This window comes from Trichosurus vulpecula, chromosome 3 (assembly GCF_011100635.1).
Source record: "Trichosurus vulpecula isolate mTriVul1 chromosome 3, mTriVul1.pri, whole genome shotgun sequence".
Taxonomy (NCBI): domain Eukaryota; kingdom Metazoa; phylum Chordata; class Mammalia; order Diprotodontia; family Phalangeridae; genus Trichosurus; species Trichosurus vulpecula.
The window spans coordinates 114,151,890-114,168,359 of NC_050575.1; the positions used below are offsets into that span (position 1 = coordinate 114,151,890).

The following is a 16,470-nucleotide window of genomic DNA, read 5'->3' on the forward strand; positions in this document are numbered from 1 at the left end:
GTTCTTCCCATATTATGGAGGATCATTTGAGACCTTTGTAAGGAAATCTTGGACATCTCATGTTTCCAGGAAAAAAAAAAAGGATTTGGGATCCAACATTCAACATTTAAATGTAACTATTATGGCTTATTAGAATACATATGGTGCAAAGATAAAAACATCTACTCGAGTAATTTATAATTTAATTGGGAGAAAAAGTTATGCGAATCAATAAATGCAATAGAAATTTGTTTAAGTGTCTAAGAAAAGCAGAAAGTACAGTGAGAACAGATGAGGGAAAAATAATTTGGTGGTGGGGTAAATGAGTAATCCGGTTTGTTTCTAACAGAGAGAGAGAACAGCAGAAGGTAAGTCTGGCTAGGTAGGTGGGGTCACATCATGAAGTACCTTCCAAAAGACACACTAAATAAGTTGTCTATCCAGTAAACAATGAAGACACTGAAACTTTCCCAATACTGCAGAGATATGCACAGCGAGAAGACCAATATGGAAGGATAAGATGCACCTACTAATAAGACCCCAAATTTTATACACCACAAGTTATTTGTTAGGCCTGGAATTTTTACCTTTTAAATGCCTTTTCCAGGTGGATGCTCAGAGTTAAAGGTATCAGAGGTACCAGAGGATCAGTGTACTAAATAAAGGTACACTGATTAATGTGATCAGAGTACTTTCTTAGTACTTGCCAAAAGCTGAGCTAAACCACTCCCTTTTTGTTGGACCTCTTAAAAAAACTCTGTGACAGAGAGATATTAGTTTAATACTATTGTTTTGGGAACCTCATATAGTAATATCATAACATCTGCAATCACCAATGCCACTACTGTAATCCAAGTAAATGACTCATTCCATTTTACCAACTAGCATTTAAAAATAAAAGCAGAATTTCAAAACTGAAATTAAATTTTGTTTCATTCAATGTGTGGACTGAACCAGTTATGTGTTCTAAGTTAGAGAAAATAAAATTATTTGTACAACTACTCAATATTTATCATTTGCCACTGTCCCCTTTACTTTAATATGTATGTATACCTTATCTCCCTAACTAGATTATTAATTCTCAAAGGGAAACAATGTTAGATATATTGGCATTCTCCAAAGGAGCAAGCACAATGTTATACACACAGTAGGTTCTCAACATATCTTTAAGTGAATAATAATTGCCTAGGAGAAATAGTTCTATACCCTGTTTCTCATAGAACCATATTCAGAGCTGGACAGAACCTTGCAAGGTATCTAGTCCAACCACCTCCTTTTAAAGATGAGGAAATGGAGGGCCCAAGAGGCAAGTGTCTTGCCTAGGTAGTAAATGACAAAGACAGGATTTGGACCCAAGTTCAAAGAAATCCTAAATTGTTTAGTACAATTGTGAAAAGGCAGATTAGAAATCAATTCTACAAAAGGTAAGTTGGGCTGTGTGTTAAGTCCACTCCAGCCATTTCCTGAAATTCTTTCCTTTTAAAAAACTGTACTTGGTTTCATATACAATCTTGTTCTTTTTTTGTATACTGAATTGTTATACTCAAAATATAAAATAAAAATATATTCAAATCACTTATGTGGTCAAAGGACAAATCATAGATATAGGACAAGAAGGATGGTTAAGTGACGGGCCCAAGGTCACAAGCTATTAAGCAGCTGAACTCAGACTCAAAGAACAAAATATCTCTGTATTCATAAGTACCTTCCAAAGGGGCCTCTGTCTTTACAACACACCAGCTACCAAATAGTCTGATGAGACAGCAAGCAAAAACCAGTGCCTGGCTTTTCACTTAAGTGGAACAAACACAAACTATCCAATTTATACTGAAGACACTGCTACACTAACTAGTACTGCCATTCCAAAAGAAAAACCTAACAAACCTTTGAGGACCCACCTCCTCCCTTCCTGCAGCATGAACCACAAGAGACTCAAAACCCTGAACATTCACTTATAAACTCACTCATTTGAAGGAATCCCATATCCATCTGTGGACCCTATATTATATTGCCCAAACTTAAGTAACAGTCACTGGGTATTAACCAAAACACAACCCTATGTTATGACCAGCATACCAGTCTGTTTTTGCTTAAAATATTTTTCCCCTGGTTTCTACCTGCCATTTATGACATTACATTGATTTTTCACCTGCTATTGACAAAAAGGCTTTAAAAAAACTTCAAAACAGGAAAAATAACTGTCAAGTTATTTTCTAATTGAGAAATTTATATGCCATATAGAAATGGTCAGGACACAAAACAGCAATGAGCATCTATTCCCCAAAACCTTGGCTAGTAAGTGTTCACTGGAGCTTGACCTAGGACAGAATTATCAATATAATATTCCAATTAATAACAATAATAAAATGCATTTATATAGCTTTTCCACACCATTGCTTCATTGATCATCACAACAATTTTGTGAAGTCCTAAGCAGAGGATATTATAATCTCAAAAGGAAGAAATGGAGGGAGGGGGATAGGGAAAGAGGCTAGAAATGAAACAAAATCCAGGTCTCCTGACCGCCACTTGAGGACACTGTCCATTTTTCTTTTCTCTCATGAATTTAGTCAACAGAAAAAGAAAATGATGAACTTATGAAATTATGAACTCCTGTTACATAGTAAAAAGTAAATATTAAATTTAACAAAGCAGTAGCAAAATTGCCTTGTTCTCTTCTGAATTCCTTTTTGTTTTCTATTATATAGTTTTAAAATGTTTTGTTTACTCTTTGCTGACTGAGAGTCCCAGAAGATATATTTTTTATGATGTGAAGGACTGATTTATTTTAAAAAAGGGGAAATTTAAACTCATTTCTTTCCAAATTACTTTCTGTACTGCATAAACCAGTGGTATCTAAATTTTTTTGATTATCTATCATCACTAAAAAATGTGAGCAGATACCCCAACCCCCCATGTGTATATTTACTTATTTATAAATTATTTCTGGCAGCATTGTGCAGAGAGAGATCTGAGGCAGGGAGATAAATTAAGGAGTCTAATGTAATATATAGTCCAAGTGACAAGTGATAAAGGTTTCAATTAGGGTGGCAACTGTGTGAGTAAAAAGAAGGGGCCAGATTTGAGAGATGTGGAGGTAAAAATGGCAAGATCTTGTACCTGACTGGATGTGTGGAATGAGGGAGAGTGAGGACTTTAAGATGATACCAATGTTTCAAATTTAGGAGACTGGAAGAACGGCTGTATCCTAAATAGTTAACAGAAATTTTTAAGAGAACTGAGCTCAAGGTGAAAGTTAATGTAATAAGATTTATGATTCTTGGTAATCCATCCATGTCTGCTTATTCTGTTCAACTTGCTGTCCCACTGTAAATGAAGTGGGGGAACATGGGCTCTTACCTAGTCATTACTCTTGATCCCAAGAGGTGATCTTGGGAGACATGAGTAAGTAATCAGTGGTATGCATGTGAAGGTACTACTGTACATCTGTATAGCAGAAGGTCCTCAGGTAGTGGTTAGCTTATAATTTGCCTGCAGGAGCCAATTTTTCTTCTCTCCTCACATTCCCCAAGAAGGAAAGGCTGGGAATTTCCACAGCAGAAGAACAAGGTTCAGTAGAGGAATGCTGGGTGGTAAAGATAAGTTTAACCGCAGAGAAGCCTCACAATGGGCTATCAAAGGGAGGGTAGTATATGACCCATCTAACAACCATCTAGTTGCTGACACATCCCATGGTATCAGGCCACAGTCCCCAAGCTGGCCCCTATCCTTACTTTGAAGATATTGGCACAGACAACCATCATATACACTTACTTTAGAGTAACAATTATTTGCAGGTGATTTACAAATATTCTTATTAGTGGCATAACAGAAAGCAATGGAATTGGAGTCATAAGATTTGAACTTGGCTCTCCTGAATGTCACCCTGGTAGCAGTTTGACACTGGATAAGTAGTTTCACTTCTAGAAGTTTATACCTTCTGGGGAAGAATATCTGACATAGAATTATGAAGATCAGAGAATGTAGTCAAAATACCTTGTAACTATATGATGTAATGTATTTTGGAAGCTATTAACATGATTAGACACAAAGCCAGATCATTTTTAGAATATAGGGGCCCTAATCTATTTAAATCATATTTTGGAAACCCATCCCATATACCTTACCCAATTAGAATTCAAAGGTAAGTATTCTGTAATAGATAAATAATGGCTTATTAACTTTCCAAGTTGTCAGTAACTAAGAGGTTAAAGTAATGATCTGAAATGACTCCTGCTACTTCTCTTATCCAGTGATAGCTGACAGGATACTGTAACTAATTTCTATGCCTGAAAAGACCATTATCTTGAGATGCAAAAAGACAAGGTCTAATTTCCTGTTCTATCCCTGTAAATAATTAGGTAGTAATTAGATAAACTAAGTATAAAAAAATGTAAGATCAGCTGCTTTCTTTGTTAGCAACAATATATTTAGGTATTTATGTTAGACTATGACCTGGGAGGGACCTTAGAAATAATCTAATCCAACCCCCACATTCTACATATTGAGGAAACTCAGAAGTAATCAACCAATAAATATGCATTTAAGTGTCTAGTATCTGCCAGGCATTATTCAAGGTATTAGAAAATTCTTTTCTCACAAGTACCCTAAGAGGTAGGCAGATCAAATATTATCACCTCCTTTTTGCAGATGAGAAAATTGAGGCTCTGAGAGATTAAGTGATTTGCCCATAATCACCTATGGTAGTATGTGGGGTGGATCTGAATCATGGTTTCCAGATACCAAATTCAACACTTTACATATATACCACACCAGGTTGCTTCTCTGGTTGTGTCTCACTTAATGTTATACAGCTAACAAATGGGAAAGCTGGAACCTGAATGCAGGTTTTTAAAAGGTTAGTGTTCCTTCCATGCTGTCATGAGTCAGAAAATCCTAGGTCCTGATTCTGCAGTTTATTGTCTGTGACGCTCTCTTTGGACCAGATTCCTTCATCTGTAATGAAGATACTACAACTAACCCTAAGGGTTGTTACACGAAGTTTTATAAGCCATAAAACATTAGAGAAAAGGTGAATAATGTCATTGCAATGGGTGTTTCTTCTTTTTCCACAAAGACAAAAAAAACTGCTTCATGATCCAAAGATACCTTCCTTTCATTACTTTCTAGTTAGGTGAGCATGGGCAAGTCACTTCTTTAACTCATCTAAACCTCCATCTTCCTCAGTTATAAAATAGGCATAATATGATTTGTAGTACTTACCTCATAGGGTTCTTGAGGTGTTATATAGATATATATATATATATAGATACACACACACACACACATACATAATACTCTTGGCAAACTTTAGGGCCCTCCCACTTAAGCATGACAAGGCAGCATGTTCTAAGGGGAGAACAACGAATGTAGAATCAAAGGTTCATAATCTGGCTCTGCTTGGTCACATCTCTTTTCTGGGTCTCAGATTCTTCAATGCGGGGAGGGGGACTGTTGGACTAGATAGCCTCTAAGATTCCACAAGCGACAGGTCCATCATGCTTTGTTTCCCTTAGAAGACAAAAGCTTTAGACACTACAGTTAACCCACTTCTGGTAAGACAACACAGCATAATGGGAAAAAGCACTGGACTTGGTGTCAGTAGGCCTGGGTTCAAGTCCCACTGGGCAAGCCATTCAGTCTCATCTGCAAAGCATAAATACAATCTACCTTAACGGGCTGGTGTGGTAAAAGCATTCTACAAATCCTCAAGTGCTTTAGAAATGAGTTATTGGTAATTCTGACATCCAACTGTCAAAATGGGGGAGCATAATATCATAAAACACGATCTCAGCTCAAGAGAACAACAACCACTCAATTACCAGACTATGAAAACCTCCACAACCCAACTTTAGACTGTTCGAACTGTTTACTATCAAAAGTACATTTCCAGCCAGACAAGAGTTAACACTGCAGTTAACAGGCTCTGGGTTCTTTCTTGCTTCTTTCTGCCCTTATTAAGAGTTTGGTTTGCTCTTTAGCCAAGAGCAAAGTTAATTACTATGAAACTCTCCAGATTCTCAAGTGTTTGTCTAAAATGACCCCTGCAGCTTCTGACTCTGTCAGATGGGATCTAAATTATGAACTAGCGGATATAATTCTCTACTAGTTAACTATTTAATAATCAACCACTTTTTCACACTGTCAAACATAAACATCACCATTCAGACCAATTCCAAATGGTTACCCTTCATTAGGCAGTGAGAATTACACCAGGGATTCTTGATCTGTAGCAATGTAACCCCACAATGCTCAGCATTCTTTAGAAGAATCTTGGGGAATAAAATGGTGCCCAGGAGAACTAAACACAGGAAAAAAAAGCTAGGAAACAAAATAACAGGTGGGAAGAAACTTAGAGGAGCACAGAAATTAGGGCCAACTAGAATCATAGGACTTAGAGCTCCAAAGGACTCAGACCCCAAGTAGATCAACACCCCGATTTTACACACAAGGAAACTGAGGTTCAGAGAGGTTAAGTGACTAGACCAAGGTCACGTAGGTAGAACTAGTACAGAACTGGGACAAACAATGTATGTCCTCTGACTCTAAATCCAGTACTGCTTTATCATGTTATAATAAGACTATTATTATATATACTAGACTATGTCAGTAGAAAGGAGTTTTAATATTGACACTACAACATAATATAATAATATAATGACTATATTTAAGTCACTGGCTTCTCTGGCCTCAGATTTCTCATCAGTAAAATCGATATACTTGCTATAGTAATCTTGAATGATTATTACCAAGATGTAATTAGATAATACATGTAAATTGCCTTGTAACCATAAAGCCATTATTATTCAAATACAGCAAAATTATTTTAGACTTACATAATACTTTGAAAAGATTTATAAACATGTGAAAAATAATACCAGATTTTTAACCAGAGGATCAGTTTGATCTTGGCCACACTTCCTCCCCTCTCTGGGCCTCAGTTTCCTTATCTGTAAAATGAGAAGGCTGACCTAGATGAATCAACCAACAAGTATTTTCAAAGCACTTAATGTCTGTCAGGCATTATACTAGGCACTGGGGGACATGAAGACAAAAAACAAAGTAGTCCCTCCTCTCATGGAGTTTATATTCTGTCAGGGAAAACACGTACACATTTAAGTATACACAGAATACAAAGTACTTTAGGGAAAGAGGGCACTAGCAGTTGGGAAAAATCAGGAAAGGCAAAATATAGGAAATGGTGCTCAAAATGAGTCCTGCAGGAAAAGGGGTTCTATGAAGCATAGGTGAGAAGGGAGTACTTTCCAGCAATGGAGGATGGCCAGTATAAAGGCACTGAAATTATATATGCAGAGTTATGTGAGGAACATCAAGAAAGCCAGTATAGTTAAACCATAAAGTACATGAAGGGTATTACATATAATAAATTGGGACTATAGGTTGAGGCCATGTTGCAAACCGCTTTAAAAGCCCAAGAAAGAAGTTTATATTTGATCCTAAAAGCAGCAGGGAAACACTGGAATTTACTGAGTGAGGCGGCTAGATCTGTGATTAAGGTAAATCACTCTGGCAGCTGGATGGAAGATGCAATTGAATGGGAAGAGAGAACCAAAGCAGAGAGACTCAAATGGGAGGCCACTGTGAATAGGTTATAACTAACTCTTCTAAGCTGGAGATTCTATTTATGAATATATGCCTGCCTACACAAATTAAAAGGAAAAGATTATAATATGTCAGAGCCAGAAGGGACCTTAGGGATCATCTAGTAGCTAGTTATGAACCTGGGGGGTAGGGAGTAGGAGGAGATTGGAAAGGTACCTGTAAAGAGGCATGGTGGAGAAGGAAGTCTGGAGTCAGGAGTGGAGCCTGAAGAAGAATGAACATGATTAGCATGGGTGCTTTTCCTTAAAATGGAGGTTCCAGGAAAAACTGACCAATTAGAGGAAGCGGTGGCAGGGATGGAGGGATCTTCCAAGGTAAGAAGGGGACAGGAATAAAGGGAGTTTTCAGGTTTTAGGGACACAGTTCTCTCCTGGTTCTCCTACTTGGTTCTTTCCTGTGTGACCATTCCTTTACATCCTATCTTCCTCTAGGTCATGGCCACTAATTGTGGGTGTCCCACAAGTACCAAATCAGACCACTCCTCAATCTCTTTTGCTGGATCTTCATATAACTCACACCCTCTAACTACAGGTGTCCAAAAGGGCTCTGTCCCAGGCCCTTTTTTCTTTTTCCTCTATACTAAGTCATTTAGCCATCTCATTGACTCCAACTGATTTAAGTTATCTCCAGGTGGATGATTCTCAAATCTACCTACCCTGCCCTAATCTCTCTGCTGAATCCAATGCCACACACACACACACACACACACACACACACATATATATATTATATATGTATATATATTTGCAGGGGGGAAGGATGGGCAATTGGGGTTAAGTGACTTGCCCAAGGTCACACAGCTAGTAAGTGTGCCAAGTGTCTGAGGCTGGATTTGAACTCAGGAGCTCCTGACTTCTGGGCCAGTGCTCTACTCACTTCGCCACCTAGCTGCCCTAAATCCAATGGCTTTTCAGCTATCTTGAACTGGATGTTCAGGAAACACTTTAAACTCAACACGTCCAAAAGTGAACTCATTATCTTTTCCCCCAAACACTACCTCTCCCTTCCCACCTTCCCATTAGTGTCAAGGGAACCACCTCAAAACCCAGGTGTCATCCTTGATTCAAACACTATTTTCCTTCTCCCTCACCACATATCCAATCTGTTGCCAAGACCTGTTGAATTCATCTCTGAAATCTCTCAAAAATGCCCCTTTCTTTCCTCTGATACTGCCACACCTGGTGCAGGCCCTCATCACCTTATGCTTGGACCTCTGAAGTAGCCTGTTGATGGGTCTTCCCACCTCAAGTCTCTCCTTACTCCAACCTATCCTCCATTCAGTCACCAAAGTGATTTTCCTAAAATGTAGGTTCAACCTCCCCCCACCATACTTCTTATACCTTACTCATCATCAGCATGCACTCCTTGATATAGTGACACTGGCTTTCTTGCTGATCCATGGATAAGACATTCTCTCTCTTGCTTCCAAGTATTTCTCTGGCTGTTCCCCATGCCTGGAATATTCTCCTTCCTCATCTCAGTCTACTGGTTTCTCTCACATCCTTCAAGGACTAATTTAAATCCCATCTTCTACAGTAAGCTTTTCCCAATTCCTCTTAATTCTAATGCCTTCCCCCTTAAATTATTTCCTATTTTTCCTGTGGATATAGTTTATTTGTACATATTTGTTTGCCTACTGGATTTCCCCATTGGTGAGTTCCTTGAGGTCAGGTGCTGTCTTTTGCCTCTTTTTGCATTTCCCACCCACCCAGGCTTACCACTGTGTCAGGTACAAAGTAGGTGCTTAATAAATGTTTATTGTCTGATTAGAACTTGTCCCTCGGTACTCTCTCATTTGGTGATCTTATCAACTTCCATGGATTCAATGCAAATAATTCTCAGATCTATTTATCCAGCCCTAACCACTATCCTAATCTCCAATCTCACATGGCTAGCTGCTTACTGGACATCTCAAAATGGATGTCTGGTAGATACTTCAATACAGCCAAAATAGAATGTTTTTCTTCCTAAGCCCTCTCACCTTCCTACTTTCATTATTATTCCAGTCTCCTGGTAGCCCAGGCTTACAACCTCAATGTCATTCTTGACCCCTCATTTGCCCTCACCTCACCTATTCAATCTGTTGCCATGTCTACCTTCCCAACATCTTTCCTGGAAGTCTCCTTTTCTCTACTCACACAGCCACCATAATGATGTGGCCCATGTCACCTCATGCCTGGACCACAACAGCCTTCTGGTTCATCTTCCTGCAACAAATCCCTTCTCATTCCAGTTTATCCTCCAATCAGCTGTCAGTGATCTTCCTGAAGCACAGGTCTGACCACATCCCTACTTTCTGACTCAAATTTCAATGGATCTCTATTATTTACATTTTGCAGGTTTTCCCCAACTGTAAAATTATGATAATAGCACCTATTTCCCAGGATTGCTGTCAGGATCAAATGGGATTTCTGTAAAAAGCACTTTGCAGAGTGTCTGGCTATCCAGGACCAAATATACAATTTTGTTTGATATTTAAAACCTCCACACTCTGAGCCCTTCCTGCTGTACCTTGCCAGTGTTCTTACATTTTATTACTCTACACTTATGATGGGGACACTGGCTTTTTTGCTATTCCTCTCACGCGACACTTTATCTTCTGATCCCACAAAAGTTAACTAGTCTAAAATCCCTTATTTCACAATAGGAAATGAGCCTGAAGAAGTTCTAAGGGAACACAATGGGGCTACAATGCCCTTCCTTGAGTTACCTAATACAAATGACTAAAAAAAAAAGATATTCCCCAATTACAGGGATAGGAACTGGATCTGTGATTTCACTGATACAAGTAACTCAGATGAGAAAATTCCTTCTAGCAAGGTAGGTCAGCACCTTTACAACTTATAATCTTAAATTTGTGTAGAGCACTTAACGGGTGAAGGGATGTGCCAGTATCAGTGTCAGAGGTAAGTACTGAACCCTACTCTTCCTGGTTCCAACAATAATAGCTCTTCATCAAGGACACGAGGACTGTCTCCAAGTTATGCCACTTTAAAGTACTCCAATAATTTGTATTTTCCATTTTTCTCTCCTCTAGACATGATGGCTCTTTGTTAGACAAGAAGCTACTATTGATGTTAAACTTCAATAATTTAGAGTAATTGTAGGTACACCATTTTAAGTTACTTAGATGTGAAGGCCAGTCACTGTATGACCAGCTTTATTATTTATTTTTAAGGGGTGGGTTGTATATTAGATAAGAAGCAGATGATGCAGGCTCTTTTCTCAACTCTCCTATACCAGGTATCTGACTATGGACACTTCCCTTTCCCTCACTCTTTCATTTAATGCTTCTGTAAAACAGGAGTAATATTATTTGTATTGAATAATTCACAGAATTATGACCATTGCTCTTTATAAACATTAAAATGCTATGAAATGGGAATTATCTCTAAAATTATGACTTTTTGAATCCGACCTCTCTTGACATCTAAACACAAAAAGATGCCATTTTTCATAAAATAATTCACAGATTTCCATTAAGTAGAAAACTGCTTCAGACCATAACACAATCCATTCTTCTTGCTACTAACAGCTAGACTTCATGATTCACAAAGCATTTTTTCTTCCACAATGGCTCTCCAAAGCAGGCAATGCAGTAATTATTATTCCTGATTATGGTTAAGAAAACTGTTAAATTTCAAGGGGGATAGGAAATTCACAGGTGGAAGAGATTTGTCCTTGGCCGTATAGCTTGTGGTATTTGAACCCAGGTATTCTGAATCGAGTCCAGTGTTCTTTCTACTATCAAGTAACGTGTACTGTAGGATTTTTCTAACAAAGCTTAGGGCACTGACTCTTTGGGCATTGTAAGAGCCTTATTTTTTAAGCTAAAACTTTAAAAACAGGACTTTATCAGTCAGCTATAAGAAAATCTCTTCACTATTTTCCCCATTAAAAAGTCAGCCCATAATCATAAACTAGAGATCATTAATTTATTTTATTATTGCATATAGAATCATATCATGTTTCCACATTAGTCTTGCTGTGAAAGAAGAATCAAAACAAAAGGGAAAAGCTACAAGAAATAAAAAACAAACAGAAAAAAGGTGAAAATAGTGTGCTTCAATCTGCTTTCAGACTCCATGGTTCTTTCTCTGGAGGTGGATAGCATTTACCATCATGAGTCTTTTGGAATTGTCTTGAATTATTGTATTGCTGAGAAGAGATAAGTATATCATTGCACAATGTTGCTGCTACTATGTACAACATTCTTCTCCTGGTTCTACTCATTTCATATAAGTCCAGATTTTTCTGAAATTTGCCTGCTTATCATTTCTTACATATGCTCACCTTTCTGTAGCACTTTATAGTTTACAAGTTGTTTTCTTCTTAATAACTTTGTGAGGTAACAAATATTTGTCACTGTCACATTGATCAGGAAGTTGGATTCTAAGATAAAACAATCCCTTCATTTTCAAGAGAAAATAGGTTCAGAAAGGTACTGAAAGGCATCCTGGGACTCAAATCCAGGGCTTCTGATTCCAAGTTCAGTTCAACTATACTGCCTTTTATTTTTAGCAACTAAAGATAAAATCAAGTTGTGTGACACAGAAAAACCAATTAACAATAATGTTTTAACAGCCTTTCCCCTGCAGTTGGTACAGTTACTCTGAAGCTAGTTTCCAATGGAATTCTAAACTAACAACAATTTACAAACTGTAACCCTAATATTTATAAGGCAAGTATCTAAGTACAAGGCAATATCTAGGAAGCAAGATTAAAAAAAAAATCCATGTACTGTAAATCAATTATTCATAAGGAAGACAGATTTCCACAGTAAATATACCAATAAGTATTCCTGAGGAAAATACAGCTTCTACAAGCAAACAATGCTGAGAACTGTTTTAACAGTTTAACTGTTGCTGGGAACTTTTTTCAACCAGACTGTACATTTATATGACAAACAAGGTAAGGGATGTAAAGGATGATAGCACAGGATTACATTCTCAAGACCCAGATTCTGGACCCAAGTTTGGCATTCTCTAGTTATATTTTCTTGGCAATGTGATATGCCTAGGGTAATGGATTTGAGAGTTCCAATCAGGGCTCTACTTTCTATCTCTGTGCCTTGAGAAAATCACTTATATTTTCCAGACCTTGGTTTTTCCAAGCTATAAAATTAGAGGGCTGGGCTACAAGTTTTTTATGGTCCTAACTATAAATTCCATGATCCTTAGTTACTTCATTTCTGAGTCTCATTTTCTTCATCTATAACATGGGGATAATAATGCTTACATGGGATTGTGGTGAAAAAAGTGCTCGGTAAACTGTGAAATGCATTTAGGATCTAAAAGTCTATGTTTATCTAACTGCTCACCTAAAAGAAATTTCAAAAAACCAAATTTCCAATTTAAATGTGATGTCGCTGATAAGTCTCCATATACACCAACACTTCTTATTATAGCACTTCTTTTTGTGGTAGCAAAGAACTGCCAACAAAGTAGATATCCATTGATTAGAGAATTGTTATACAAATCGTGGTACATAAATGTAATGAAATACTATGTTGCATGAAACCATGTGTATGACAAATATAGAGAAACATGGAAAAGACACGATCTGATGGCAAAGTGAAGCAAGCAGAGCAAAGAGAACAATATACAAAATGACTACAACAATGTAATGGAAAAAACCACAAAAATCAAGTAAATGTTGCAAAATTACAAAAGGAACCACAAAAATCAAGCAAATTTTGTGAAATTACGAAGAACAAGCATGCCCCCAAAGAGATATACGAGAAGACAGCCTCTCCAACCAATCCTTTGCAGATGTGGGAGGTCCACAGTTTCAATGCATATATTTTCAAACTTTTCCAATGTGCTGGCTGGTTTTGCCAATTTCCCCCACCCCACTTATTTTCTTTAAAAAATATTCTTTGTCATATAGGACGTTTCACTGGGAGGGAAAGGGGGAAGGATAATGGGAGAAACTCTAGTGATAGAAAAAAAAGCCACCAATTAAAGTAAAAAATTATAAGAGATCAGGGACACAAAAAACAATGTTCTTGAGTCTCTGAAACAATGCAAGTTTGAATTATATTTAATATTACTGTTTCCGTATTTTAAAGAAAACCTTATTAATTCAATTTATTCTAATTCTGAACTTGGACCATTACCTCTTCATTATAAAAACAGTGGCTAAACAAATTAATAGTGTAAACAAAATAAGTCAGATATTTTATAAAAAGAGTATTTCAAGTACGTAAGAAGCTAGGATACACGAACAAAATGCTATGTTAATTGCATAGCATTTTTATCAACAAAGAATGGAACTCAGTCTAGTCTGAAATTACTAAAATACTTAGTTTTTCAATATGGCTAGTCAAGTAAGGAACAGTAAATGGTCAAATTAAATGTTGCAGAGACATCCGAAAAATATAAGACAATTAAAGCATTACATAGATAATACTTTGGGGAATTAATGAAAGGGTTCAGGCAGGAATCATGCAAAATGAAGCTTTGCACTAGTTGTAATTTGTAGGAGGAAAGGGAGTACCCACACCTATGAGATCAAAGACCCAATGGAGACATATCAACCAAAATGCACCCAATTATATCAAGTTAGTTCTTGAATAGGAGAACACCTATGAATGATAGGTGCTATAGATGCTTTAAAAGGAACCTGAAGTAGAGAAAAAAGAGAATGGACCATGAAGTGAATTTCAGTGGTGTCTGATTTTTTTTTTGTGACCCTATTTGGTGCTTTCCTGGCAAAGATACTGGAATGGTTTGCCATTTCCTTCTCCAGCTCATTTTACAGATGAAGAAACTGAGGCAAACAGCATTGAGTGATTTGCCCAGGGTGACATGGCTCTTAAGTGTCTGAAGTTGAATCTGAACTCAGGAAGTTGAGTCTTTCAGATTCCTGCTCTAGTGCTCTATTCACTGCCTCATCTAGCTGCCCTATAAAGAGAATACCTGGGTTCAAGTCCCAGCTTTGTCATTTAAGTAGCTGTATAATCTTGGGCAAACTACTTCATACTGTTTCATCTGTTAAAATCTGAAGGAAGAGGTAGAAAGCCAAAATAGAGCAAAGGATTAGCACTCAAAAGATCATGGCATCAAATCCTGGCTCTACTGCTCTGAAACCCTGGGTAAGTCACATACTTGCTGGGCCTCACTGTCCTCATTTGAAAACAACAACAACAACAAAACCCCCACAAACAAAAATGAAAATATCCAAAACACAAGGAGAACTCAACGATCTTTAAGATTTCCTCTAGCTCTAAAACTAAGATTGCTCAATCCCGTAAAACCTATCTCACAAGTTTTGTGAAGTATTTTGTAAGCCTATAAAATGTGAACTGTTAATTTATTAATATTCAGAGATTCTTCCCAGGTCCAAATGGATGAGGTCTCATGGCATCTAAGGCTGCATATTGCCATACAGTTTTAAAAGTGCTTTGCATTAATTATCTCATTTGACCCTCACAAGTCTGTGACGTATGCCCATTTTACAGATAAGGAAAATAAGCTACGAGAATTATTTATCCAAGGCCACACATCTAGTGTCAGAATAATCTGAACCTCACTATCCTGACCCCAAGTCCAGTGCTCCAGTTTCAACTATAACAATATATATGCATTAATATCCATAAAATATCTAAGGAAAAATAAATCCCTAAATCACAACTCTGGTTCCTGAGTATAAATTGAGAAAATAAGGCAGCTTTACAGCAAACCAAACAGGAAACTTTATATATGATTAGGCCTCAAAGGACATACAGTTGTCATTATTAATGCTGTATGCAAAACCATCTCACAATCTTGCTTTCCAAGGAGACAACATGAAAACAGGCCGAGTGTAAGACACCCTTCACAATCTGATATAAACAGTCAAGAATTTGGAGTCAGGAAGAACTGTGTTCATATCTCACCTATGATAGCTAATAACTGTGTGATCAAAATCAAGTTATTTAACCTTTCTGAGACTCAGTTTCTGCATCTGTAAAATGAGTCTAACACCTGTATTACCTAGCTTACTGTATTGCTGAGACTCAAATGGAACATCATATGAAAAGTTCTCTCCAAATTCGAAAAAGGTGTCTAACTACTTTCTCCCCCCCTTTAAATATTTTATTTTCCCCCAATTACACGTAAAGACAATTCTCAACATTCATTTAAAAAGGTTTTTAGTTCAAATTTTCTCTCTCCCTCATCTCCACTCTCCCTGAAACAGCACACAATTTGATATAGGTTATACATGTTTAATCATGCAAAACATATTACCATATCAGTCATGCTGTGAAAGAAGACAGAGACCCAAAGGAAATAAAAAGCCACCAAAAAAATACAGAAAGTGAAAAATAGTATGCTTTTATCTGCATTCAGACTCCATCAGTTCTTTCTCTGGAGGTGGATAGCATTTTTCATCATGAGTCCCTTGGGATTGTCTTGAATCATTGTATTGCTGAGAACAGTTAAGTAATTCATAGTTAATCATCCAATAGTATTGCTGTTACTGTGTAAAACTGGGTTCTGCTCACTTCACTCCACATCATTTCATCTAAGTCTTTCCAGGTTTTTCTGAAATCAGCCTGCTCATCATTTCTTATAGCCCAGTAACATTTCATTACCGTCATATGCTACAACTTGCTCAGCCATTCCTCAATTGATGGGCTTCCCTTTAATTTCCAACTTGTTGCCACTACAAAATGGTCTTTTCCCTTTTTTGTGTCTCTTTGGGATAAAGACTTAGTAGTAGTATCTGGATCAAAGGGTATGCAGAATTTTATAAACCCTTTGGGGCATACTAACAACTTATTTTAAGCCTTCTCTTATACCACTCCCTATGTGGAATAAATTTCAATCAGTATGATTCATAGTCACTTATTATTTTAAGTATCTGCTATATTCAAGGCCCTTG

At 37.2% G+C, this 16,470-nt stretch overlaps 1 protein-coding gene across 2 annotated transcripts in view; it reads right to left on the bottom strand.

Moving 5' to 3' along the window:
- Nucleotides 1–16,470, bottom strand: part of CSNK2A1 (casein kinase 2 alpha 1) — a 56,791-nt gene that overhangs the window by 23,473 nt on the left and 16,848 nt on the right. The window contains exon 2 of one of the 2 annotated variants that reach the window (XM_036749098.1): nucleotides 7,759–7,806. The exons of the other annotated variant lie outside the window; for it this stretch is intronic. The gene's annotated coding sequence lies outside the window, so the exon portion shown is untranslated. The remainder of the gene's footprint in view (nucleotides 1–7,758; nucleotides 7,807–16,470) is intronic. 2 annotated transcript variants of the gene reach the window in all.